Genomic DNA, 27,484 nt, shown 5'->3' on the forward strand with positions numbered 1-27,484 from the left:
ATTCTGGGCAAGTCACTTAATCCCAGGTGCCTCAGGGGAAAAAAAAAGGAATAGCAAATTGTGCATAGTAGATTTACAGTTTCACATATAATCATGTTTTTATTGCATTTTGTTATGGAAATGCTTTTTTATTCCATAAATTAAAAAAAATAATGTAAGGACCTTGAGGGCAGGAATTGCTATTCTTTTTGCTTATATTTATATCCCCAGTGATTAGCACAGAGCCAGGCACTTTGTAACATACTTAAAAATGTCTGTTGCCTGCCTTATGTGACATGATCTCCAAGTTCCTCATGATCTTTTGGGGATATGGTCCAGATAGTCTTTGTCCTTCCCAGACCTGAACTGAACTGAAGGCAGTAGCCTTAATGGGGTCTGGATCTATCGTGGAATTCTAACTTCCCTCATTCTGTACACTTTTAATGCAACTTAAGGAGTATTAGCTCTTTTGGCTGCCAAGCCACACAGGTGGTATTTTCATCACTGCTGCCAGTGAAAGATGGGGGCCTCTGAAGGGAGACGTGTGAGAAAACTGAACAGCTGGCTAAGAAGATGGAGTGAGCATCCTAGCATGTCCACTGCACAGCCAGTACTATTCTTGTCCATGTCACACAATTAAAGCTATTAGGCAAGCCCATGTCTACCCAGTGAACTGTTCGGTTCCTTTCATGTTTCATGGATAGCGGTGTAGCATTCCAACTGTCCATCTGTCTTCCTTCACTTTTACTACATGACTAGTCCACTTTGTTTTCTGTTCTTGGTTATGTATTTTATGCCATTTCTTGAGTGCAATAACAATATTACCCATACATATAAAGAGAGCACTTAAAAGTTTACAAAGTACAATTCTGAGGAAGAGAAAAGAGGGAGAATGTCTAAAGAGATGGACGTGTGTGCACAAAGAGCTCAAAAAAGACTTTTAAAAAATATGGACAAAATAGGAAAGATAGGCAGTGGAGCTTTAAACAGAATGTCAGTAACATGACAGCTCACAATGAGCTGAGACAGGGTGCTAAGGAATGCTAAGATCAACAGAATAGGCTTCTCTTTAGCTTCTTCAATATTTCAACAGCTTTGTGATCTTATTAACGAGCACGGTCCCTTCAACAGTATAGATCATAACTCATTATGTCTCATTCTCTGCAACTCTTGTCCATGTTTTCCACTTAAAGAGAGGACCCAGAACAGCTACTCATTTCTCACCAACTATACTGTTTTTGGATTTCTTTGTCCTTCTCCATCTTTCCATAATGTTCCAGGAATCTCATCTTTGGGGAGTCTCATCATCTTGTAAGATGGAATCAGTCTTAATACTGCACATCTAATCATGACCCTTTGTCCCTCTGATTGGATCCTCTAAATAAAGAGTAGAGCCATGAATTGTCTTTTTATTTGTGTTTTTAATCCCCTGGTTTAGGTCAGTACTTCACACATAGTAAGTGCTTAATAAATGTTCATTAACTATTGATTATTGTCCTCTCATCGTGGAGGGTTCTAGAGATCTTGTTTTATTCTAGGGCAGGGAACCTTTTTTTCTACTAAAGGCCATTTGGGTATTTGTAACCTCATTTGTGCGCCATACAAAATTATCAACTTAAAAACTCAAGCAGTGAGAAGTTATCATACTTAGCTTTCAGCTCATCATTGCATTGGCAGGACCAGATTGAATCATTTCATGGGCCAGATAAGGCTCATGGGCCAGAAATTCCTTATTTCCTGCTGTAGATCTCTTGATATTTCATCAGTAAAACACTCAGGTGGTCAATCTTATTGTTGTTCAGTTGTTTTAGTCATGTCTGATTCTTCATGCCCCTATTTAGGATTTTCTTGCCAAAAATACTAGTTTGCCATTTCCTTCTCCAACTCATTTTACAGATGAGAAAACTGAGGCAAAGAGTTAAGTGACTTGTCCAGGATCACACAACTAATAAGAATCTGAAGGCAGATTCAAACTCAAGTGTATCTGACTCCAGACCCAGAATTCTATTCACTGTGCAATCTAGCTGTCCCTGTTAATTAATTAATTACTCCCCCCCCCCTTTTTTTTTTCTTTATTTTTAACACACATTGCTTTATGAATCATGTTGGGAGAGAAAAATCAGAGCAAAGGGAAAAACCATGGGAGAATAAAATAACAGAATGAAGAAGTGAATATAGCATATATTGATTTACATTCAGTCTTCTTAGTTCTTTTTCTGGATGCAGATGGCATTTTCTGTCCAAAGTCTATTTGGAATTTCTTTAGATCACTGAACCACTGAGAAGAACTAAGCCTTTCACAGTTGATCATCACACATTCTTGCTGTTGTGTACAATTGTGTACAAAATTGTGTATTCCTGGATCTGCTTTTTTCACTCAGCATCAGTTCATGTAAATCTTTCCAGGCCTTTGTATAATCAGCTTGTTCATCATTTTTTATAGAACAATAATATTCCATTTCCTTGATGCCCCTGTAAATTAAATTCATTCTCTCTCTCTCTCTCTTTCTTTCTCTCTCTCTTTCTCTCTCTCTCTCTCTCTCTCCCTCTCTCTTTCTCTTCATCTCTCTCTTTCTCTCTTTCTTTCTCCCTTTCTGTCTCTCTCCCTTTCTTTCCTTTCTTTCTTTCTCTTTCTTTCTTTCTTTCTTTCTTTCTTTCTTTCTTTCTTTCTTTCTTTCTTTCTTTCTTTCTTTCTTTCTTTCTCTCTCTCTCTCTATTTCTTTCTCTTTCTTTCTCTCTCTTTCTCCTCTTTCTTTCCCTCTTTCTCTCTTTCTTTCTTTCTTCTTTTTCTCTTTCTTTCTTCATTTCTCTGAGGCAATTGGGGTTAAGTGGCTTGCCCAGGGTCACAGAGCTAGGAAATAGTAAGTATCTGAGGCAGGACTTCTCCCTTTCTGTGTAGAAGGAGTCTATCTAGACTTGACCAGACTTTTATGATTAGACTAGATGAGACTAGTTTATGACTAGCTTTCCTCTTTAGTAATAAATCTTTTTGACAACTTTTATCCTACTTTGTGTAGCAATTTCCAGTTGGAAATATGTCTACTTACACCCACAATATAACTTTCCATCACCCTTTAGGTGACTCACAATTTTGATTCTCCAGATTTTGCTGAAATCTCTTTCTCTGATAAGCATAGTCTCAGAGCTTTCAACCAGTTGCAATACATTTTATCATATGATTTCATTCAATGGCTTGAATAACCATCCCTTCCACTTAGTTCATACTTTTGATTGATTTAATCAGTAATTTAGGAATTGTTCATGTGTGTGCCTTTTTTGAAAATACAAATTTAGTTTTATAACATTATCAAAGAGATGTTCTGACCCAATAAAAGTATCATCTTGTTAGAACAGACTTGTTAGAGAAGAATATCTATGTTAATTGGGATTAGAAGGTGTTTTAAACACTTCTCTTATATTGTGAAAAATTAGAAGTCAAAGAGGAGAGAGAAATAGTGTTCAAAATAAATGAGATCATTATGGGAGAAAGGGCAAGAGTCCTTAAGTTCTTTTTTTGCCTCCAGAAAGCTAATTGGTAAGTATCAGCTTACCTAGGGTATATTGTTCTAAAGTCTGTTTAGGAATCAAGATCAGATTGGTGTCAGGAGAAATTTGGTAAGGATCTTATCTTTTCCTGTTTTTGCAAGTAGTTTTTGTAATATTGGAATTAATTGTTCTTTGAATTTTTAAAAAAATTTGCTTGTAAATCTATGTGGTCCAGGTTTTTTTTTCCCTCCCCTGGGAATCTATTTATGTTTCAGTTTCTCTTTTTTAGATTGTTATTTAAAATATTTCTTGGTCTGTTAATGTGGGCATTTTATATTTTTGTAAGTATCCATTTCATATAACTTGTCATTTTTTTGGAATTCAGTTAGGCAAAATGTATTTAATAATTTCTTTAATTTCTTCTTAATTTGTTGTGGATATTTCATATTTTTCCTACTTTGGATTTTTTTTTCTATCTTTTATAATCAGATTGGGGCAGCTAGGTAGTGTGGATAGAACACCTGCCTTGGAGTCAGAAATATCTGAGTTCAAATTCATTCTCAGACACTTACTGTGTGACCCTTATTAACTTCAGTTCCTCATCTGTAAAATTGGGACACACTGGAGAAGGAAATGGCAAACTACTACAGTATGTTTGCCAAGAAAATACCATAGACAAAGTTCATGGGGGCATATAGGGTTGGACACAGCCGAATGACAACATAATCAAATTAGCTAGTAGATTGTTTTATTATTTTATTTAAAAATGTAGTTCCTATTTTTATCTATTAATTCAATGTCTTTTTTTTTTTTTTCAATTTTCAATTCAGAATTTCTAGTTTGGTATTTAATTGTAGTTTTAAAATCTGTGGCTTTTCTAGTTTTTTTAGTTGCATGTTGAATTGATCTTTTTTTTTTTAATGAATGTGTTTATAGAAATAAATTTTAATCTAAAGACCATTTTGACTGCATCCCCAAAATTTCAGCGTACTGTGCCAATATTGTTATTATCTTCAATGACATTATCTATTCTTTCTGTGGTTTATTTTTTGCCCCACCAATTCTTTAGTTTTAAGTTATTTAGGCTCCAACTAATTTTAAATTCTTTCTTCAACATCTCTTTATTGAATATAATTTTTATTGCAAAGAAGTCAATAAAGGTTGTGTTTAATATTTTCCCATTTGTTTGCAAGATTTTTATGTCCTAATACCTAGTCAACTTTTTAATGGTACCATGCATAGAGAAATGTACATTCCCTTTTATTCCAATTGATTAATTGATAGGTTAACGTATCTAACTTTTCTGAAATTCTATTCAGTTCCTTAATTTCTTTCTTTTTTTTTTAATTGTTAAATTTATCCATGTCTGAAAGGGATACATTGAATTCTCAACTATTTTAATTTTATGGTAATTCATTTAATAATTCAATAATTTATTTAGTTTTTCCTTTAAGTACTTAGCTGCTATGTTATTTGTGCATAGAAGTTAAATATTAAAATTAATTTGGTGTCTATAGATCCTAATGTATTATGAAACATAATATATTTTTGCAATTTACCTTTTAAAATTATCTATTTTTGTTGTTGCCTTAACTGAAAACATAACTATTCTCACTGCTTTTTTTAGTTAAGTTGAAGTATAATAAATTTTGCTCTGATTCCTTATTTTAACTTATACATCTATGTTTTGAACACATTCTATGCTAAAGATTTAATGGATTATGTTTTCTAATTCATTGTGTTATCCTCTTCCAATTTATGGGTGAATTAATTTAGTTCACCTTCAGTTATGATCATTCATTGTGTATTTTCTTTTTTACATTCTCATATCTTCTCCTTTCTTTACTCTTCATTCTCTTTACAAAGAACAGGCAAGAAGTGTGTTCCATATCATTGCTCTAAACTTTATGAAAATTAGCTTCTGTTCCTCTTCTCTTCCCCTCACCCAGATAACAACCATAGATTCTTACTCTTTCTTTTTAAATCTCACTTCATTAAATCCCATCAAGATTAGAATTTGTTTTGCTTAGAATAATCCCTCTTTTAATCAATCTTCTTTTTCTTCCCTCTCCTTGTTCTTTTATCCTGTTGAGTTCATTGTATTTCTACTTCAAACCCTCTCTGTGTGCGTTCTACTCTTATTGGTTCAAATAAAAAAGGTTCAGGTGAAGCTTGCTCCCCCAAGTTTTCCTCCTTTGTATAGGCTTCTTCTTGAATATCCCAATTACTTAAACAACAAAAATTTCTTCTCCTTCCTTTATCTTTCTAGCATATATCTTCCCTTCCATTTTTTTCTTGTTTTAAGAACATCAAAACATAACAAAACTCCAAGATTTGTCCCAAGTTCTTTGTTTTATTGAACTTGTTTTATAATCTCTGCTGATATTAGGGGTTCAAAGGGGACACTTGTTTTATTTCTTTCTTTCACTCCCATTATTAGAATATTTTTATCCTTGGATACTACCTTCAGATTGCTCAAACTTTTTAATTTTTCTCTTGGCTCTTGTATTTTTATTTCTCTTCTGTTATAATGTTAGCCAAATGTCTTGTGTTCCCTTCTTTCTGGCTAAATGTGATGTTATATTTTAAAAATCTGAATCCTCTGGATTTTGAAAATAATGTCCCTAGAAGTATTCATTTCTTTAAAGGAGATGATTGGTGGATTTTTCCTTTCCTATTTTTGCTTTGTGTTCTGATTCTAAGTGATCTCCACTCCTTTAGAGTGGAAGCTTCCATATTTTCTATTCTGATGGAGATTTCTCATTTCTTAGACTTTTCTTAGCTGCTTGAAAATATCTTCCCTTTGCTATGAATGGAAGCTTTGATTTTTACTATAATGTTCTTAGAAAGTTTTCATTTGAGGATTTCTTTGTGGAAGTGACAGATGAATTTCCCTCTCTATTTTTAGAAGTCTTCTGCTTCTAATGTAATTTTCATTTATGATTCCCTAAAAGATGATGTCTAGATTCTTTTTTTTTTTTTTAATGCCTTTTAGATAGTCCAATAATTCTCAAAGTATCTCTCCTTGACTTGTTTTCCAGGTCAGTTGTTTTTGATATAAAATATATCCCCCACCCTCATTTTTCATTTTTTCCTTTAAAAAAAATTATGTTTTGTTTTTTCATTGAGTCACTATTTTTTATTTATTACATTCTAATTTTGGGGAATTGTTTATTTGAATTAGTTTTTTTGTTTTGTTTTTGGTTTTGATTTTTTTTATCTTTTATGCTAAGTTATTAATACTAACACTAGTGTATTCCTCCAGAATACTAATTTCTTTTCCAGTTCTTTCCTCTAGAGATATTATTTCCTACAAGGGAATTTTAAAACTCTTTTAAGAAAAAAAAAATTCTTGCTCCATTTCTTCTAGGAATTCTATATGACATTGTCCCAGCTGTTTTTCATCTTGTAGATTTTGTAGAATTGTTTTCTTCTTCTGTGTTTTTGTCTTGAGTGTTGTTTGGCTCCATAACTTCTTGAAATGGAACTTTACCATAGGGCCAGACTCTACATTTCTGGAAGAAATACTGGGGCCTTACGTGATTTTGACCTGGTTTCTCACTGTTGCTTTTTCGAGGAATTGAGTCCTCTTTGAATTTGAACTATCTCAAGAGTGGCTCAGGTTAGGAAGTTACAAACTTTCCATGAGTCCTACATGGTTTTGTGTAGAATGAAATCTGATCCCTTCCTTCTTGGTCTGAATTTTTGTAGTCACCTGGAAGATTCTACAGGGTCAGATTAAGAGAATTGGAGACTTGTTCTTGATATGAAATCTCTGCCTCCTGAGCTTGGGTCTGTGGCACAACATAAAAAAAGATGGAAAAGGAGTCAAGAAGATCTTATCCAGTGTCAAACACTTTCTAATTGTATAATTCCAGGCAAATCATTTAACCTCTGTCTGCCTTGTTTTTTTTCAACTCTAAAAAGGGAATAACAATTGCATAGGGTTGTTGTAAGGATCGAATGAAATTATATTTGTAAAGTTTCTGGCACTTTGTAAGTACTTAATAAATATTTGTTTTCTTCCTTTCCTTGTTTTCTGGGCATATGATATACCAAGATTTTATCATAGTGTCAGAGGACCAGAACTAAAGACTCACTACTTAGGCCCTATCTGGGCCAGTTTTAATGACCTTATACTGATACACAGCTCTACTCTCTAGCTACAGTCCTCTCTCAAAGGTCAGTGGGGTACCACTTCTAACCTGCTTCTGTTCTCAGTCAATTCTCTAAATCCACAACTCCTTGGCCTGGGGCACAGCCACAAGTCCCTGCCTAGTCCCTGTGATGCAAGACTTTACATCAATCTTCCTGAATGGATTATCCCTTTTCTCAGTATCCCCATCATCCTCTCTCTATCTCTCTCTATGCCATGGATTCTTGAGACTTCAAGATCACTTGAGATGTAGAGAGATTTAAGCTTTAGAATTCATACTTTTAGTTAGTTTTGCCTATGAACTGGCAAAGGAGAGGATTAAGAATTATTTTCAAATGCAGTCTTTTCTCAGTGTCCAAAACAATGTCTTTTTTTTTTTTTTAATTATAAATTGATTTTATTTGGAAAAAAAAAAAGAGTAAGGAAAAAAAAGACAAACAGAAAAGAAATATGAAACAAAATAAAGCAAAACAAACGAGAATATTGTCATGTGCCCAGCAGAAAGAACACTAGGGAGGATTCAAAATATATAACAAATTACTAGATCAAGAAAAAATATATATCAGAAGAAATATTCATGAGCATCCATTTTTTCTTTACTTCTTTGTAAAATGTTCTTTGGTTCTCTGCTATGCATCTTAATATATGTGTGTGTGTATATATATATACATATTTATATATGTAGTATTACCTACTGAACCCATTACTGATATTAGGTTTTCATAACTTTGAGCCCTCCTCCCCATGACTCTATGTCTATTCTTCCTCTGCACCTCAATTTGTATAACATGATTACTATTTTTACCTTAACTCTGCCAATATTTCTTTTGAGCTACCCTATTATTGACGTGAATCTTAAACATAGTGTATATTTCTCATGTGAAAAAACAAACAATTTATTCATGTTTAAACAGTTTATCCATATTGAGTTCCTTAAAACTGATCTTTGATATTAGTTCTTATATGGTAAATTTTCTGTTTAGATTTCGTTGATAGAAAGTTCTGAAAATATGCAAGTTGGTTGTATGTCTATTTTTTTCTCACTCAAAATCATAGATAATTTTGCTGTATATGATATTTTTGGTTGCAGGCTAGTTCTTTTGATTGTCAATAGATATGATTCCAGGACCTGCAGTCTTTTATTGTAGCTGCTGCTAAGTCTTGTACAATTCTAATTGTAGCTCCAGCCAATTTGAACTTTTTTTTCTTGTTTCTTACAAAATTTTCTTTTTGATTTGGGGGTTTTGAAATTCCTGTGTGTTTTCCAAAAGGATCTCTTTGAGGTGGTGATGGGTGGATTTTTTTCCTGTTTCTACTTTTCCCTCATGTTCTATCACTTTAGGACAATTTTCTTGCATTGTTTCTTGCATGATTGTGGCAAGGTTCCCTATTTGGTCACAAGTCTCTGGCAGTCCAGTTATTCTTTTATTTTCTCTTCTTGATCTATTCTCCAGATCTTATGTTTCACATTCTGTTCTATTTTCCCATTCTTTATTACCTCTTTTGTTATTTCTTGGTCTCTCATAGCTTCACTGAGTTCCCTTTGTCCAATTTTAATTTTCAAAGAATTATTTTCATCTTTGAGACTCTTTTCCTAATTTTCTAGTTGATTAATTTTTTTTTTCATAATCTTATTTTTCTTGGATAGTTTTATTTTATTTTAGGTTTTTTTTTAGTTTTTTTCTCAGTGTCTTTCATTTGATTTCAAAATTCTTTTTTGAGTTCTTCTGTAAATTCTCTCTTAGTAGGGAGCCATTTCTAGTTACTCTTTGGGACAGAAGCATTTTTTTTTTTTTAACTAACATATCCTCCCATGAAGATGAACCCCAGCCGATTCATTTTTTAAAATAAAGCACCTCGCGGGGTGTGGGAGGGATGATGCCTCAAGTTTATCTTCAGCTCTTTACTCTGAGGAGGAACCCCAAATCTCCACCCTCTTGCAAGTGTCCCTGCTCTGCTGCTTCTGCACTCACTGGATGTTGATTTTTTTTCTCATCCAGGGCTCATCTGGACCCTGTGTTCCCAATCAACCAAAGTTCACTCAAACCCTGACTTGATAAACCTTCTGGGAGGTGAAAGTCTCTGGCTCCTGATCAGTGCAAATTTGTTCTATTTGTGGAAGAAATCAGGAAACTTTGAAATTTACCAATTTACTCTGCCATTGTCCAAGAATCTTCCTCTAGAACAGTATCTTTAACTCCAAACTCCCTGCCAACAGCTCAACATACACTTTTGTGTGTTTTCTCCATCTTTGTGATGATTTCTCCATCTTTGTGATAATTTCTCCATCTTTGTCACTGATACCACTAATCACCCTCCCTCCCAAGTTTGAAATCCTTGCTATTTTTGACCCTTCTCTCCTTTACCTTTTCCCCTCAAAATTCATTGACAATATCTATTAATTCTAATATTATAAGATCTTTGACTTATGTCTTCTCCTTTTTCTTGTTGCTTGGAGTATAGGTCTGCATTGCCATGTTCCTGTTATGGAATACAATAGTCCAGTAGATTTTCCTTCCTCCACATCTAGCATTTTCCTTCTGCCTACCTCTGGATAATCTTTTTTTTAAATGTATATATAGAAAAAACTGGTCATTTAAACTTTTTTCTTCAAAAATTTTTAGTGGTATCCTGTTTTCTATTGAGAAAAATTCTAACTTCTTTTCTGGCATTCAACCCTTTTTTTTTATCTTCTCCTCTTCATTCCCACTCATAATAAAAAATACCAACCAACATTTACATAATAGTTTATGGTTTGTAAAACACTTTACATCTCATTTGGTTCTTGCACAACCCTGGGAGGTAGAAGCTATTATTATCTCTATTTTATAGATGAGGAAACTGAAATGGAAAGGGGTTGAATGATTAGCCTTACAGTCACACAGTTAGTAAGTGTTTGAGACAAGATTTGAATTCAGGTTTCTGGGATTTAAGTCCAGTGTTCTGTCTATTGAACAATATTACCTTCTCACATACAATTATTCCTCTATACTCCAGCCAAATTGGACAGCTCACCATCCCTAGCCTTTTATGCCTTTCTGCTTTTCATAGGACAGTAAGATCATAAATTTAGGGATGGTACCTTAGGGATCCAGCCCTTTCATTTTACAGAAGAGACTGAGATCCATGGTGATTATATCACTTGCTCAGGGACAGTCATGATAGCAGTAAGGTTTTGAATTTAAGTCATAGAACTCCAGATCCATGATGCTTCTTCTCCATGTTGACAATGTCCTTCTTTGACTATAGTGGTACTTCTTCCAAGAAGTTCCTAATCCCCTTTCCCTTCTTCTTTTTGGAGTTTTTCTTATTTTCATTTTCACCTTTTTCTTATTATTTGTTATGTTATAGTTATTTCTTGGAATTACAAAGTCTGAGTTGGATATCACTTTAGTGATCATCTATTGTAATTTACACCTGAACAGGGTCTATTCCCCCTCTTTAAGTATTATTCGTGCACTCTGCTTAACACAATTATATACTCTTAATAAATGACTATGAGTTGATTGATCAAATGGATTTTGGTCAGTGGTCATTTAGCCTCAACTTGAAAAAGTTGAGTAGTAAAAAATTTACAATTCTAGGCAGTTTTTCACAAACCAATAAGAAATCTGCCATTACTCTTTGTCCTGACCCCTGTGACTAAGTCTAGTCCTTTCTCATTGTGATAGCCCTTTAAATATTTGGTGACAGCTATAAGTTCTATAAGGGCAGGGACCATATTGTCACAAAGCTTTATATTGTTGCTTCTCCGAGCACTAATATAATGTTCTTTATAGTAATCTGAAGATAATAGACAGAGTTGTGATGTCATATTTGTTGAATTGAATTGAAAATGTCTCATATCCATGCCAGGTATGGAGAGGGCAGGATTTTTATGCCCAAATTATAGAGAAGAAACTGAGCCATAGTGTGACCTGATTTGGGTCACAATGTTTGGTCCAGGAATAGAACTTATGTCTTTGGCTTCCCAGACTCACACTGTACCCACTAGGAGCATCTGTTGCTAGCAACAATCTAAATATATAGTGTGTCATTGAAATGTTTTCTTTTGACAGCCTGCTAAACATTTTCTCCCATGGAGCTCATATTCCCCAAACTGGAAAATGAAATCTTTTACAGATTCCCAAGGGAAGCTAAAGACCCAAGATTCATTTTTCCCTAGAGAAAGAGTGTTCACTAGAAATTAGAGAAGGTAATTGGAGAAGCACAGAACTAGAAGGGAATTCCAGGGGTCATTTAGTCTATCCTCCTGCCTCCAGGCAGGCACAAATCTAAACCATTCCAGATGGGGATTTTTTTCTCCTCTTCCGAAAAAGATTTCATGGAATGACAATTTCCTAGATTCCATTGACAATTTCTTCAACTGTTGGATTGTCCATAATGACCTAGTTCTAATCTGAAGTTGCTGCTGACTTGCTTAGTAGTATTAGGCAAGTTAGATTACCTATCTTAACTGTCTGAAGAGATTATTGTAAGAATAAACAGAAATATTAGATACCAAAACTCCTTGCGTTTAGGAACAGGATATTATGTGAAATGTATTACTGGACTTTTATCTATTAGAGCGAGGTTACCTACAGAGCTTTTCCCTCTTACGCACTAGGAAACCACAATATTTTTCTTCCCACCTCCTTCCTGAAAATTCCTATCCCTAAAAACCAAAACCCAAACCCAAATAAAAAAAAAATCCCGAAACCCTATAATATAAAACATAGCTTTAAGAACCAATGAAAGCCTCTAGAAAAAAAAATGAAGAAATGCACAAATGTATTAAAACAAAAAACAATCACCATAGGTAACAATGTATAGAAACCATTCTTAACATTCACCCTATATGTTTGTTTACATAACTGAAGAGGAAGAAGATGCAATGGTCAGCACCTGAGCTCCAGTGAAGGTCAAGGTTACAAGATCTCAAAGTCACAAGCAAGATAAGAGTTTTGAACTCATTTGAAAGTTTATCTTTTTGGCTAACTGCCCAGATTCTCACTTCAAAACCAATCTGTGGATCAGATTATATTATGAGGGAAGCTGCATAAATCTTTCTGAGACAAATGAGCTGAAGTGGAGCTCTGCTTTAAGTGACAGGAGAAAGTGTCTGCTTTGTCTATACTTGCCAAGGAGATAGGGTAACCAGAATACTGACTACCCAGTTGAACTTCTGGGCTACATCAGCCACCTGGTGAGATAAGAGAAAGTGTGACCAATAACCATGCAAGAAAAAGCTGTACTATGAATCTGAAGCCCTGAGTTCACATGATACTTGCAACATTTTTTGGGACTCAGGATCTTCTCTGTTTTTTTTTTCCATTTTAAATGAATATAATAGTTACATGATCTACCTCTTGGGTTGTTGGGCACTTTGTAAATCTTAAATATTTAAATATTTCATTGGTATGGAGACTTATACTAAGCAGACAGCAACCCTTTTAAAATTTAGCTGTTGTAAATTTCTGTGGCTGAAAAATTTAATTTCCTGATTTAATTAATCTTCTGATAAAAAACAGACTTTACCTACTAGCACATACTAACTTTAAAAATGTTCTATAGAAAAGAAGATGTAAGGGATAATATAAAGGTGAACAGATATATTCTTTTTCTTTTTATGATCATCCTGATTTTTGGATGAAGTTCAGATAGAAATGATTCTGGCACAAATTTCTATATTTTCTTTCATATTTAATGTTCTGTGGACAATTGCATAAGTGGCTAAAATAACTGCTTTTTGTAATTAATTAAAACATTGGGAGGATATGTGCCTTATCTCATACAGTTTGATTTCTCCCACAAGGTCTCTATATTTTTTAACTCTTTTCATTCCATCTAGTTTGGAGATGACAAATGGTAAGTATGCTGATATCTATTAAAAACATTGTTCTTGAATTTTTATGAATTAGTGTTATGTCTGGGCAACTGTGTGCAACAGTTTGTTCTGTGATAAGATGGCACTCTCAGTCTAGTGCCATTTAGTTGTTGAATTCTCAAGGATGCTTTGAATCTGAATTTATGTAAGGCACTTTGCTGTCTCTTGCTTTATAAAGGAAAAGGAATTTCTTGTACATAATTCTGGCCACTTGATCATCTCTTTCTAGGATTTTGGAAGGTGCTAAATTTTGGAAAACTGAAATGACATATTGCTCTGTTTTCCACATTTCCTTGTGTAAAAAAGGAAACATGCTCATATTTGCCCTTCCCAATGGTTTATACAGAGCATGTGCAGCTATCCCCTACCTAGTTCCAGTCCAAATGACTTAAAAGGAGCCTGTTTCTGGCTGTGCATAACTGAAGAGCTGGTACTGTGTAATGACAAAAGTCTTCTAATTGGCTGTGGAGCTAAAAGAACTGATGATTCGGAGGTTGCTGAACTAGAACTAAGTGGGTATGCAGAAAGGGCAGCCCTCCCTTATGTCCCATTTTTTTTTTCCTTTGCAGCTGCAAGGAGGCAGGATTTCTTTGGGTTACTTGAGTTGGGGGGTGGGGTGGGGAAGGGCAGCTGCCATATATCCCCAGCCATGATGGCTCTGTGAGCTAGTGGCTGCCTCCATCTTTTTCCACCCTCCTCCTTCTTCCCAGTCTTAGATGAACAAGTATTCCAGAATGAAAATATTTAGGCTACCTGATAGGACTAGAAGTCCAAACCATTAGTAGTTGGACATGAATGACAGTAACAGCAATCAGTGCATACTAAGGGTGATAGTAGCATTCCCTGGAACAATAGTGGCAGATTGCCATGGAAACACCTGCTGTAAATGTAAAATAATCATTTGAGGATGGTGACAACTTCAGAGTATAGGACCTGTCATAGTGGAGAGAAGGGCTGGCTATGGACTCTAAAAAGCCATAACCCCACAGAGAGCTATGCTTAAGGAAAACTTCATGAGGACTTCATAAAGGGAAAAAAATTTCCTGTGCAAAGTTGTTAGGTATCCCTTTATCACATATATTCTCTATATTTTCTTAGACTTTTAGAAATGAGAAAATACACTGAATAAAAGAAGCTGTGACTAGCCAGCTACTTTCCTTCCCATTGTTTTCTGAACCCCAGTTTGGAAAGGAAACTTCCCTCCCAGAGAGAAAGATCTAAGGGAATATGTATATTTCATTATCAATATACTCGAAATTAATACTTCTCTTTGTGTGTACTTGTTAGAAACTATGATCCAAGCTTTTTTTTTTCTCAATAGCATTTTATTTTTTCCAATTACATATATAGTTTTTAGCATCTACTTTTGTAAAATTTTTAGTTCCAAATTTTTTTCCCTCCCTGTTTTCTCTCTCCCTTTCCCAAGACAGGAAGCAATCTGATATAGATTATATATGCACAATCATTGAAAACATTTCCATATTAGTCATGTTGTGAAAGAAAAAATGAAAACAAAAAATGAGAAAACCCATGAAAAAGGAAAAAAAACCAAAAAAGTTAAGACAGTATGCTTTGATCTTCAATTCAGTCTCTATAGTTCTTTCTTTGGATGAAGAAGACATTTTCTATCACAAGTATATTGGAATTTTCTTGGATCACTGTATTACTGAGAAGAGGTAAGTCTATCATAGTTAATCATCACACAGTGTTGCTTTTGCTGTGTAAAATATTCTTCTGGTTCTGCCTACTTCACTCAACATCAGTTCATATAAGTCTTTCCAGGCTTTTTGGAACTCAACCTGCTTATCACTTCTTATAGAACAATATATATTACATAACATTCAAATACCATAACTTATCCAACCATTTCCCAATTGATGGTCATTTGTTTAATTTCCAATTGCTTACCACCACAAAAAGAGATGTTACAAATATTTTTGCATATGTGATCTTTCTCCCTTTTTTAATGATCTTTTTGGGATACAGACCTAGTAATGTCTTCTCCAAGTTTTGAGGGAAATGTTTAATATCAAGTTTTAATTATACCATTTCAATTAATATCTTTTCTAAAATCTCATTAAGCAGGGCTGAGTTGTTATTAATGGGATGAACATTAATAGGGAATCAGGAGCTGAAATACTATAAACAGAGCCTCTCAGAATTGCTGCTACAATGTAGAGAATAGTGGTCAAATAACTCTAGAGACCTTCAAGTGTGAATGAAATTTTGGGGAATGAACACAGAAAGAGTACTCTCAAAAATTCAATCCAAATGGATCTGTGATTTTATTGATTTGAGAATCTTCTACAACTATCTATCTATCTATCTATCTATATAAAATCACAACCTATCATTACTTTCCCATCTCCATGTGACAATATCCTTCCAAAAGTTTGACACAAGGTGGTCCACCCCAGCATTCTGGAGACCTTTCTCCTGACATCACAAGGATAACATTGGAGCATTTTGGCTATCTACCTGTCATATCTCACTCTGGTCACATGATCAGCCCATCTTCTCTTTCTGCTACACAACTCTTGGCGGCACCTTTTAGATTTAATTGAATACATGTTGCAATCTGCTCATAGTCACCATGCACCTTTCCATTTTCCCCTGTGTGATGCTGATCTTCAGTTCTTAAGAGGAGTGGTGTGTTAAGACATTTAGCAATACTGGTCAAATATTTTCATTAAAAATATGGATCTTTGCTATCAAGCTTGGGACCAGTAAAAGTGCTTTGTAATTTCTTGATAATAATTCAGCCCTTTTTCCTACTTTTCAGCTCTAGATCTAGTTCATCATCCATCTATAGTATATCTTAGATATATATTCTGTTGGGAAAATTCTCTAGGGTATCCATTCAGATACATGTTGAAATTTGGGCTCTGGATATTTTTTTATTTTTTTCTGTGTGGATGGATAAGTACCTTTCAGTGATAAGAGGTCAATTCTCAGAGACGCTTCAATGATTTGATGCCATTGACACAATGTCATCCATAAGCAGGAGCATTAGAAGGATTTTATCACCCAAGAGGCTGATATACTTGCAATCACAAAATCCAGGTTCTGTAAGGCTTTCTATAATTTCTAGTGGGAATGAACTGGCTCTGATTTGTTATCATAAACCTTTTCTTTTCTATACACAAATCTGCATAACTCAGTCATTTGTTTGATACTTCTTTGTGATTATTAGTTGAGTTTATCAGAATATTGCCCATGGAGAACCTTTGGATTCTATTCTTGGATCTTACGTGTTTCCTGGCCTCTTTCTCGACATCAAAAACTTTTGATTACATTTGCTAAATCAGACAATATATACCTATTGTTTACCTTTACTATTGCTCTGATAAATGATATCTGTTTGCACCAGAAGCCTATGTGTACTCTGAAAATATCTAATAATCCTATTCTTCCTCTTTGATGAGGAAGTATTAATTTTTTTATAGATGCTTTGGGGTTATGAATTTATTTCTTATTTTTGTGCGGCTTTTTATTTGGATATATTTTAAATAATTCATTGTCTTGATTCACAGAAAAGTGTGTGTTAACATTTGTATTGCACAGGTGCTACTATAAACAGATTCTTCCTTTTAATTTTTTACTTCAGGATGCCAGTAAGTTTTTTCACATTCATAGGCACAGCTATCTCCTTGATATCTTTATGTTCAATGTGTCTGGCCTTGGAGAGACTACAGTGTTTGTATCACTTTTTTGTGTCAATTCAATTTGACTTCTAGATTTGAGACCAAAGACTTCAAATCTGTATTTTCTTGTATATACAAGTTGGAGAAGATCTTTATCTGGTAAATGTTTAGCAACCATCTTTCAGAAGAATAAATATATTTGTTACACATTTTAAAATTTTAATCTGTACTATTCACACTTTGCTAAGTCTAGACAATCAACACAATAAATCAAGACTTATTTGTAGTATTTATCAATTTCACAGTTATAACTGCTTACATTGAAAATTTAACAAACAACTCTTGATAAAGAGATTTTTATGTAAGTTTATATGAGATTGACTTACTGGTGAAATATGTAGAACATGGTTCTCACAATTAATCAATTTATTCGACCAACCCTCTTGGCTGAGTATATAGAAGCCACGCCAGGTAAGAGTTAGCATTTAAGATGATCCCAAAGGCAGTTGTGGTTAGGTGAAACCAGTCGGATTCACATGAAAGATATGCTTTCTGATAAATTCCCCTTCCTAATTCTTTGACTTGCTTATTTTTCAAGGGCTGATCTCTCTTATGTCTAGGGAGCTTCAATTCACCTTAAATTAATTTCTTTTTGCTTAAAGTCTCTCTTATAAAACATGAGCTGGCTCAGAAATATTATCTCAATGTCCTCCAATGAATTTGTGAATCCAGAAGAGAAATGCAATCTCACACCACTTCCTTGCACACCTTTCCTTCTGAAATAGGCTGCCCTCCCTCTATCTCTCTGTAGACTAGATTTAGCCTTCCCTAAAGCTCTACTCATCTGACTGCTGGAATGAATAATGAAGCTAGGATGAACAATTGTCAAGTTTTCTTTTATACAAAAAGGGGAGAAATGAACTGACGGCAATGAAAAGAATAGGACAAAGAAGAGTGGCAATGATTATTGGTTATGAAGCTTTCAGGCAGTGCTACTCATCTGAAAGCTTAAATCAGTGTGACTTGCTTTTAAGTCCTTCCCTTTCCATAGGAAAGGGATACTTGGTATCCTGCCCACATGGTCCCAACCTCAAGACCTCTCAGAAATCTACTGTCTTTCCCTCTCTCTCCAGGCCTGGTATTTTAATAAGCCACTGATTGAAGTTCTTCTAGCCATTCCTCTAAACCGCATCTCTGAACAATTCATAACAATACAGAATTTCCAGGTCCAAAATATCATAATTGATGGACTCTGGGATAAGATAGGTAGCTGTCTGAACATCTGTCTCATCTCTATAGCAATGCAAATGTGAGACATTTATTAAAAAGTTTACATTTATACATATATTGGATTTAACCTATTTTAACATGTTTAACATATATTAGATTACTTGCCACCTAAGGAAGGAAGTAGGGGGAAGGAAGGGAAAATTTTGAACAGAAGGTTTTGCAGGCATCAATGTTGAAAAATTATCCATGCATATGTTCTGAAAATAAAAAAAAACTTTAATAAAAAGTTTATATTTATATCATTCTAATAACATTTTTATATTTCTGGAGAAAATTCTTATATGATGGGAAAATGTTTTATGTGTTTTTAGGTGAAGCCTGGACTTGATTCCAACCATGTATGTCATGTAATTTATATGAGGTTATAGTACAACTTTCTCTTTGAATTAAAAGCCACAGTATATCCTATTCAAAAGAGATGATAATAGGTGTAACTGTTTACAATGGGTTTCAACTATTTCACTGAAAGTGCCATATTTTATATCAACTGTTCTTGACATTTTTATGTTGGTGACATATTTTAAAGAGAGAAGAGTTTTTCATGTGAGCATGGAATACTCTTGTGCTCTTGCTATAGTCAGATCTATTTTAAATATTTACTTTATATGGATAAATTAGGTGTGCAGAATTAAGTCAAATCCTTTCTGAGAATCACTATAGACAGTGTATCATACCTATCTCTTCTCTGCCCTTTTAAGTATCTTCCCCTATTGTATTTAGTCCTATAAAAGAAACATTGATTCATGTGTAGGCAAGATGTCATCAGGTTCTGTCCATAATGCACCTTGTCTACCTCTTCACTGTCATCTCTACCAAATTTCTACCTTTACCTCTATTTCCTTATGTATATTTAGGAAGAAGTCTCTTACAAATCTATTGTTGCGGTTGTCATCCTTATGTGTTGTATTTATTCACAACCCCTGAATTTCTATTGTTTGGTGTGGCTGAGAATCAAAAAATCTCCTCAGTTATGGTTTTCTTTTTAAAACCATTTCAAATTTGCGCTTCCTCGTTGTTTGTCTTGGTTAGGGCACAATTTTGTAATTAAAATCTGGAGTCTCTATGGCATTGGAAAGAAAGAAGAGGGACTGGAGTATAGATGGTTGGTTTTGTTGTAAACCTGTGTCATATTCTTGGATTTGCTAATGTAACCTCATTATTAGTAAGATGGGAGATAGAAGGGGGACACTAGGCTCAGTTCAGTGAGTGTCAGCTTATGCATTTTTTTAAAGCCTCATTTTGGATTCTAGGACCATGGAGACAGTAGAATTTGGTTTATCTTTGCTGTACAGTTTCTGTTTTGGAGAAATTTGAGGAGTCATGGGGATTAGAGAAAATACCTAGTCCACCATCTTTTTGCTCATGTGATCTGGAAGTAATATTTACTTCACATATATTTTATATTTAATTATGAATATTCTAGTATTCCAAAAAGTCTTAAAAAACTGTATTTTTGGGGACACCCATGTCCATTTGGACATGATGTTCTCCCCTGACAGACTATAAACTCTTTGAAGGGAGAAACTACTTGTTTGTTTGTTCTACTTGCATCCCCAGAACTTAGTAGTATAGTGCCTGGCAGTTGATTGTTTGAAGACATAAAAGAGTTAGCAGCCAAAGAGATATATTTAAAATTTCAAATATACTTCAAAAAAAAAAAAAAAAAAAAAAGGTAACTAATGAGAAAAAAAAAAAAAAACCTTCCCTCCTTGACCTATTCCTATTTGTCACTTCATGGTCTCTTGAGTATTTCTGAGCTTAGTTTGAGGGAAAAAATTCAGAATACAGAAACATGTTGATAACATTTTCTTTTTGTAACAAGTTCACAACTGTTAATAGGAATTTTTCCCCTAAGTTATAGAAGTACCCAAAACAACACTTCAGAGAGTTAAGCAAAGAACATGTTCTGAGTAAAGGTAGGTGGTGACAAAAAGAGACCCTGAGCTCAAGGTCTTCACTACAACATTCTCCACATAGGAAGGAGGGGTAGTGTAGGAAGAGCTCATTCTACTCTGCCATCTGAAAACTTCCTATTTTAAGTAATTGTACTTGTTAACTAAGTGTTAAAATATACTATTCTTATGGTTCTAAAGCACTGCAAGTGCTATAAGGACCCTTCTAATTTACCTCTGGAACAAAAACCTTAGCTACCCCTCTCAATTTTTGGCTGCTGATACTTTTCAGTCTAAATGAGGACATTGGAACAATTCCAGAAGAAAAAAGTGTATTTGTAAATCAAGAATGGAATTGTCATTGGATTCATGGTTCAAAAGCCTTCAGTGGCTTCCACTGCCTAGAAGATGAAGTCCAGACTCCTTAGGCAGGCATTCAAGACTCTCAAGAATACAATCATCACTTACTTCTCCGGTCTAATTTTACATCATTCTCCTGCAACAACCCTCTATTTAGGTCATTGACTTTTAGAGCAAGAATGATTCCTAAAGGTCAAACAGAGGGCTGCATTGTGGCTCAAAACATCTCCAAGTTCCTCCTGAAACAGATTAAAATGTAATTGGGAAATATTTAACAAAAAAAGTAAAAATATGATAGAATATAGATAATGTATTATTCTGTAAAACAGTATGCAACTAGTAGACATCTTGTAGCCCTGATTTCTATTTGAATTTGATACCACTGATCTAGTCAAATCATCTGTTTTTACTATATACTTTGCCCTAGACTTGTCCTATATTGTGATCCCAGGATCATTGCAGGACTCTGGGAGCCTCTCTAGATTTATGATGGGGAAGGGAATATAGTAATGGTTCATTCTATCTATTATTAGGGTAATTCATCTCTAAGCCCTGATGACTCCATCATCTAGGATCCCCTGCACCCTAGAATGCTGCCCTCCTCTCACCTGAACTGAATCTTGAAAAAAGACAAGAGGTTCTGAGAAGTATAGAAGTGGAGAGTGCACATTCCCAACAGAGGAAACAGCTTGTATGAATGCTCCAAGGTGAGAAAGATGAAAAGGTTGAGTTCAGAGACCAATGAGGAGTCCATATGAACTGAAATGTAGAGTTTATGAAGGGGAGAATGAAATGAGGTGGAAATATGGTTGGGAGCCACATGGGGTATTTCATTCTGAAGACAAAGCACTAGTTTTTAACTAGAACAGTTAGAGTTTTACCTTTGGGAGATTACTATATGAAAAATGGATTGGAATGGGGAGAGACTAAAAGCAGAGAGACCAATTAGGAGGCTATTACATCATTTCAGGAAAGAAGTGATAAGGACCTGAATTAGGGTAGTGGATAAGTAAGGGAAAGGGGGAGTTGATATAAGTGGCCCAATGGATAGAGTTTTAGGCATGGAGTTAATAAAATCTGACTTCAAATCCAGCCTCAGATACTTACTAGCTATGTGACTTTGCCACTTAATTTCTATTTGCTTCACTCATCTGTAAAATGAGTATAATTACAGCACCTACCTCACCTTACTGTGAAGATCAAGTGAGATAATAATTGTAAAGCACTATCCTTAGTCTGGCACATAGTAGTCCTATGCAAATATCAGCCATTATTATTATAATTATTTACAAGAAATGTTGTAGAGTGACAAAATTTGTCAATTGATTAGAGAAGGGAGGGAATTATGGGATGGAACAATCAAGGATGCCCCTAGGATTGAGAATCTTGGTGATCAGAAAGGTGTCAGCATCTTCGCAGAAACAGGAAAATTCTAATTTGGATGTGCTGAGTTTGGATTGCCTACAGAACATCCAGGAAGAGGGATCTGGTGTGCAATTGGTGTTGTAGGACATAAATTTGGGAGGAAGATCAGTGCTGGATATATTGATTTGAGTGGCCTTTGAACAGAAATGATATTTAAATGCAAGGGATCTGATGTGATCAGCAAGAAAAATATAGCAACAAAAGAATAGAAGGCCTAGGATGATGTCCTGAGAAAGACACACACTGACATACAGATGCAGGCCAAGGAATGGCCCTCTTAGAAGGGTAGGAGGGGAATCTGGAGAATGAGCCAGGGAGAGTATCCAGGAAGAAGAAGAAGGTGACATCATCAAAAACAAATAATTTCGTCATTGGTAATATTGGAAAGAGTAGTTTTGGTAGTGATGGATCAACATCCAAGTTAAAAGAGATTTAAAAGTACATGATGGAAGTGTTTACAGCAGCATTACAACTTTGGAGCTATGAGAGATCAGTGAAAAGGAGAATATAGTATAATAGTATAAGGGGGTGACAGTGTTAAATGAAGGCTTTTCCCTCTGTTACCTGGAAGAGTGAGGAAGAGTGGATTAAAGTTTTGACAGTTCTTAAAAATTCACAAAACACTTTCCTCCCATTACTACTGTGAGATGGGTACTAAGCAGGGAAAGGATTAAATATTTCTTAAAATAAGCCTCATGTATGTAAAACAGAGTGTAATTTAAGGTCATTATTGTCATTGCATTTTTATTTGATTTATCCTTAAAATACATTGTGAAGTTGGAAAGGGAAAGGGGTTATTCTTTCCTATTCTATGGAAACTGAAGTCCAGGAGTAAATAACGGAAGGGCCAGAATAATGTCTCCTGACTCCTAAATGTCATCTTTCTGACATGAAAGTAGTACTAAATTGGAAGTGAGAAACAATTTGATATGAAGTCCAGTTTTCTAATTATTAATCTACTATTTACTTGTAATCTATAGGCTTGAAGAATAGGAATCTCTGAAGATTCAGGTTATTCCAGTTGGGAATGTGTCTGTGGTTGAGAGCAGAGGGTAGAGGTCAAAAAGAGTTTTGAGTATTTCTTAAAAGCTCTGAATTGGAACGAATCCACAATGTTGGTGCCAAGGCCTTTCCCCTTACTTGTTGTTGGAACCATGCATATTTTGGAAGGAGAATATCATCCAGCTGGTTGGGATTTGTAAACACATAAACTCCAAAGAGCATACTGGAAGGTTTCTTGGATGACCACTTGGGTTCCTTTTTAAGAATTGACCTAATGCTCTTTTAGGGCAACTGGGTGACTCAGTAGATAGTGTGCTGAGCCTGGAGTCAAGAATACTCAACTTCCTGAATACAAATCTGGCTTCAGATGCTAGTTATGTGACCCTGACGAAATCACTTAACCATGTTTGCCTCAGTTTCCTCATCTGACAAATGAGCTGGAGAAAAAAAAAAGGCAAACCTTCAGTATCCCTAACAAGAAAACTTGTGAGAAGTTGAACATAACTGGGAAAAAACTCCAACAACACTGACTAACAATAATGCTCTTTTAGATTAATTGGAGGAAACTACATGTCACCAACTGTCCTAGAGGACCAGGGTAGAAACTGGTTAGATACAGTAGCAAAAGGTATTAAGAGTTCTCATTAAAGAATATGGAGATGGAAGAGTAAAAAATGTCTGTATAGTCATGAATTTTAATGCAGAAAGTGATGGTGTCTGCAATCAAAATAGGAAAATATGTGCAAGGTATACTTTTAATAGGGGAGATAACAAGCTCTATTTTATATATGTTAAGTTTGAGGTGCCAGTGGGATACCCAGGAAGAGAGATCTAGCATATTAATGGGTGAAACAGGAATGGAATTCACAACAACCTTTCAAGATAAGTGGTGCAAGAATTATACTAGCCCCATTTTGTAGATGAAAAAATTAAAACCTGAGAAATTCAGCAACTTTAGGTGGACATAATTTTCTTTTAAAGCCCAGTTTGGATTATTGTTCTGTCTTCAGAAGAAAAGGGAAAATGGTGACCATCTTGCTCACCTAGCTTGGATTTACCAGTACTCTATAGTTTAGATGATATTTCTTTCTCTCAGTTTCTCTGAAATAAATTCAAGTTCATGAAATATGTGTCTTTTGATCCCTAGTCAATATGAAAAAAAAATTTTAAATTCAAATTAAAAAATTCAAATAAAAAATTTGAATTATTTCATTATAACTTAGATTTTCTTCTTTCTGAGGTTTGTCTCCTTTACTTCCAATCATTTGTATTTAAGTAAGCAGGACTGGCACAGAGTCAATAATTTTTTGATTCTGATGTGGTGTCATATATATAGCAGGGTTTCTCTTTTCCTCCACCCATCCCCAAGTATCACTTAAAAAAATGGTAGTTCTAAATGCTGGCTCCTACATTTGCAGCCAAAAAAGAACTTGCTTCTAATTGCTCCATTTTCTCTCAGGGAAGGTAAAATTAAAAATAGGGGAAATGGTATACAAATACAAATGTAAAGAGAGTAGTCTATATTCCCTAGGTGGACTCTAAGCCAACTTTACTATATAGTTTATTGTCATATTGGTATCAGTTGGCTCTGGACTATCTCTTTTCTGAATTACAGTGTCTTGTGTCTAGGACTCCTCACCACAATTATGAAGGTTGGTGGCTTGGGTGACGCTAGAAAATTTTAGCATGAAGACCTTGGTAAATCCTGAATCTTTTCCATTCTCTAATCTCTTAAAAAATCAAAGTTCTTTTTCCTTGCTAGCAGGAGGGAATTTTTTCACTCTTTCAAAATTGATGAAAATTGGAAGAAAAATGCTAGCTCTCCATCCCCTATGGAGATGACCTCAAAGAGGTCATCCAAACCTCTAAATCTCTATGGCCTTTTTGAGGAGTACTTCAATATAATAAAAACAGTGTATTAAATAATGTAAATAATTGCTGCACTGCATTCCCCATTGCACAATCAAACTAGCAGGGACATTTGAGGTCATCTAATTCAAAATCTTTATTTTAAAGTTGAGGAAATTGGTCCGAAGAAGTCAAGATTACTTGCCCATGGTCACACTGTTATTAAATAGTGTAGTCAAAATTTGATCCCAGATCCACTAAAAGACAGATGCTATTTCTCTTTTTAAATGGATTATGATGTTTCATTATATTTTTAGGATATTTTAGGATGTGCCAGATACTTATAACCAGGGGTGGAAGAAATGTTGTTGCCCTGCCATTGATCAGCAGAATCTAGTAGGACCTGAATTATTTTATCTCTGGCCTGGATTCAGGTCCCTCTTTCATCCATAGTGAGAAGGATGAAGGGAGGTACAGGAGTACAGCACAGTAGACTGGCGTTTTAGGGGAAGGTGGAGTCGCCTCCATGTGCTCCTATGAATAATAGGGTTGTGACATGTACTCTTGTCCTAATTATTACAGGATGACTGGAGAAGAGGAGTATCAGATCACCACTGGGGCATGCTATTACCATGGCCCACCAATTGGGAAGACTTACTTGCAAGTCAAGTAGGAAGCAAGCCAGCCATTTGTTCCATTTTGCCTGTGGCTCGGCCAATTGTCCATGACTTGGGGATGGTACACTCCCACTAGTTGGAGCAAATTTCAATCTTGCTTTTATTGACTTTGAATTCAACTTTATTTTCACTGTGAAAATAAAACAAAAACCTGATATATTTATGTAGGAGTTGACCTCAAAAAGATCCAATACTTTGTCCTTTGCTTCATGCTGTCCTCAGATTCTCATTCTACCCTATCCTCCACTAATGGAGCATATCCCACTACTTGCAAAACATTGCATTAAATCAAACTTAAACTTCTTATGCTTCCACTAAAAAAGAAACTATGCTAGCAAAAGGGCAGTCCTTTGTGGAATTATTTCTCTTGATTGAGTATTGCTCCTGCAAAAGCAGCAATGCCTCTATAGATCTATCAGACACTTTTCAATTAGTCCTATCTAGTAGGAGGAACATGCCTTATTTTACAGATAAAGGAAATTGAGCAATGTAGAGGGAAGGTAAATCATTGAAAGCATGGGCATAGTGTAATAATAACAATGACCTGACTCTTCATTTGTATTCCAACTACCAGACTACACTGCTTTTCCGAGACTTCTCAGATTCTTCAGTTCACAAGTATTTACTGAGCACCTACTGTGTACAAGACCCAATGCAACTGGGAATATAAAGAAGTGGAAGGCATATAGTTGCTAGCAAAAAATCACAGTCTATTGCAGGGATATGTGATATAAACTGACAACAATAGCATCAGCTTTGCAGTGCAATGAAGGTCCTGTCCTTTTATCCTCCCCAACTGTTACTTAACACACTTCCAAGAATTCCCAAGGACCAATCAACCACTTGCATTCAGCTTTTGCCCCTTCCACTTAACTGAAGCTTTATTGTCCAATGTCACCAAAGATCTCTTTATGTTAAATTCAGTGGTCTTTTTTTTTCTCCATCTTCATCTTTTGTTGATACTGTTAACCATTCTCTCCTTGGGATATTTTCTCTTTTCTGAGGTTTCATGAAATTGATTGCTCATGATTTGCTTCCTGCTCTATATACTCATTTTCCATATCCTTTGAAGATTCATCATCCTTGCCTCATCTCCTGTGTTAGTGTCAGGACTTTAAAATGGGCCTTTTCTTCTTTTTCACACATTCTTACATTTTTTCTACACTTGATTAACTCCCATGGATTAAACTATTTATTATCTGTCTCAGAAGAATCCCAAATCTTCATACCAAGCTCTGAGATATGAAATAGCTATTGTCATAACATCACTCTTCTGATGTCATTCATCTTTTTTGTGAATGAACAATGAACAACAATCTGGGAGGAGTGATAGCTGCCCCTCCTCCCCTGCCCCAGGGACCCAACTGAACAGTTCCAGTAACGAAATGCTGCTTTTTCCTTCTCCTCTTCCTCCTTCTCTTCTCCTTTTTCCTTCTCTTCTCCCTCTGTGTGAGGAATCATACCCTTACATGTGAATTCCTTTGAACAGGAATCCAAAGATACAAAAGTATCTTTGGGTTTGGGGGTTAGATTTTTTTCTTCCCTACTTATTTATTCTTTGTTTTTTCAAAATTTTTTGTCTCATGTAGTTTTTATTTAGGTTTTCTTGAAATATAGCTTTGGAAAGCCAGACTTTGATAAAACCTAGGGATTCAAATGGAGCTACTTGATTATGCCTTTAAACCCAAAAAACTCTCTTACTGATTGGTCAATGATAAGTCCCAACCCAAACTCACTTGTTCATTATTTAGTTTTTGATGGTTCAGAGTGAGTGTAAATAGCAATTGTTTCTATTCTGGCTAAAAACTCTAAAGGTCTTCCCTCCCAGATTGATTCTTTTGTGAAAGCAAACTAGACTT

Source organism: Sarcophilus harrisii, chromosome 5 (genome assembly GCF_902635505.1).
Source record: "Sarcophilus harrisii chromosome 5, mSarHar1.11, whole genome shotgun sequence".
NCBI classification, from domain to species: Eukaryota; Metazoa; Chordata; class Mammalia; order Dasyuromorphia; family Dasyuridae; genus Sarcophilus; species Sarcophilus harrisii.